Source organism: Gossypium hirsutum, chromosome D10, assembly GCF_007990345.1.
Source record: "Gossypium hirsutum isolate 1008001.06 chromosome D10, Gossypium_hirsutum_v2.1, whole genome shotgun sequence".
Lineage (NCBI taxonomy): Eukaryota > Viridiplantae > Streptophyta > Magnoliopsida > Malvales > Malvaceae > Gossypium > Gossypium hirsutum.
In genome coordinates this window covers 62,376,127-62,378,059 of record NC_053446.1, presented here as the reverse complement: position 1 = coordinate 62,378,059, position 1,933 = coordinate 62,376,127, and the positions used below count along the sequence as shown (strand labels likewise).

General features: G+C 35.6%; 1 pseudogene; it reads right to left on the bottom strand.

The window, feature by feature from the left end:
• Positions 1–457: 457 nt before the first annotated feature.
• LOC107930699 (3-ketoacyl-CoA synthase 19-like) lies at positions 458–1,933 on the bottom strand (annotated as a pseudogene).

The following is a 1,933-nucleotide window of genomic DNA, read 5'->3' as shown; positions in this document are numbered from 1 at the left end:
ATGAAAATGCTGAAATTTAGGATGAAAATGCTGATGTGATATAAAACTATTAAAAAAAAGATACAGGTGACATGGCGTCACTATTTCATACAATCATTTTTCCTATTTAATAATAGAGAGATTAATTTAATCTAATCCTTAAAATAGAAGGACTTGATAAATTCTTTCACCGATAAAAAAAATTAGTAACCAAAAGTGTTAATATTTAATACTTTTTCAATAAAATATTTTAACTGCACATGTTTTTTTTTACTTACTTTTTATTAATTTTGTTTATATATATATTTTTACATTTTTATTATACCTTAAATGGATATAATGCCAATTTTTATGGCTATATCAAATAATTTTTCTAAATGAAAACGAGTAAAAGAGTTAGAAATTGAAAGGAAGAGTTAAACAATTGCAACCGATCACTAGCTTCAATGGTCTCACATGGTTTACCATGGCCAAAACCCACAAATCGCTCCAATAATTTTCACACTTCAAAACATTTTTCTGATTCAGTGGCATCACCCACTTTAGCACTTTTTGAGATAATTTAAAACAAAATAAATTAAAAAGAAAGGGTATAATTCAAAAAGTAAATTGTTAATAACACATTCTGTTGTCAATCCTGACAAAGTTCAAGCACTCATCATTGGTCCAACTATACTTCTCAGTGAAGGGATTGACCAGGTCTTTTCTAGGGTACTCATCAAGCAATCTTCCCAAACCCTAGTATCCTCCAAACCATCCTTCATTACTTCCCACACGCAGTTGTTGCACATGAACCCAGCTCCAAGGCCCACCACGAGAATCTTATCACCTTTCTTCAACCTCTTCTTGGCTTCCATGTAACTCAAAATATACCATAAACCACTTGCTGATGTGTTCCCAAATCTGTATAGTGTCATTCTAGTTGGCTCTAAGTCATATTCACTAAGTCCCAAACTCTTCCCAAGTCTATCAATCAATGCCTTTCCACCTGGATGGAAACAAAAATAATCAACCCCAGACTTGAGATTTAAATTGAAACTTAAATTTTGGCCTTCGGTTGATTTTTTCCCGAGAGTTGATATTGCATATCGAAGCAGTTCCGAAACTGGTAATATTTTTGGCAATAGGAGCTTGGAATTCTCTGTAAAAGCTTTAGTAACAGCTTTTATTATGCTTTTAGTAAGGCGGAAACCTTGGTAGCCTTATGGATCTTCAACCTGTATGCAACATCCATATGCTTCGTCATCGTATCCTATATTGGGTCTTACGGTACACTTTAACTTCAACAAGCATCGATCCTTCAAACCCCTTTTGTTTGTTAAGAGGATCGACCACCCTCCGTTACGGAACAGGCAATTCGATAACATCATCGATTTCTCTTTGCCGCAGTACCGATGCCTAGCGATTGATTCGGTGCTCACAACGATGGCGAACTGGTTCTTGTATGTCTTGAACAACTGCTGCACCAGATCGATTGCAACCATCTTGTACCTGTTTATAATCCGTGATGTTAACGACGGTGCAGGTGAAAACAACGAGATATTGATGACGAGTATGTCGATTACTGACGGGTAAACTCCTGTTTTCTCGAATAGATTATCGAGAGTGCTGAACATGATCTCATCCATCTCGGCATGTGCATCGTTTTCCGAAGGAAATTCTTCTCTACCATCAACAACATTCCTTGGACCATAAGTTTCTTCACCAAGACCAGAACTAACAATGGTTTTTAAAAGAAACCTGTATTGGTCCAGACCAAGCTTCGAGATAGATAAATTAATATTTAATTTCAGGCCAAGCTAGAATTGAATTATGTTGAGGTAAAAATGCTGATTAAGTTTTAGCTCAATTGGTATTGATATTATTGCCAGTGAAGGAGGTGGGTTTGAATGTGCTGAAACATATTATCATCCTATTTAACAGTTAGGGAGGGGCTATGAGTAGTTCTAAACAT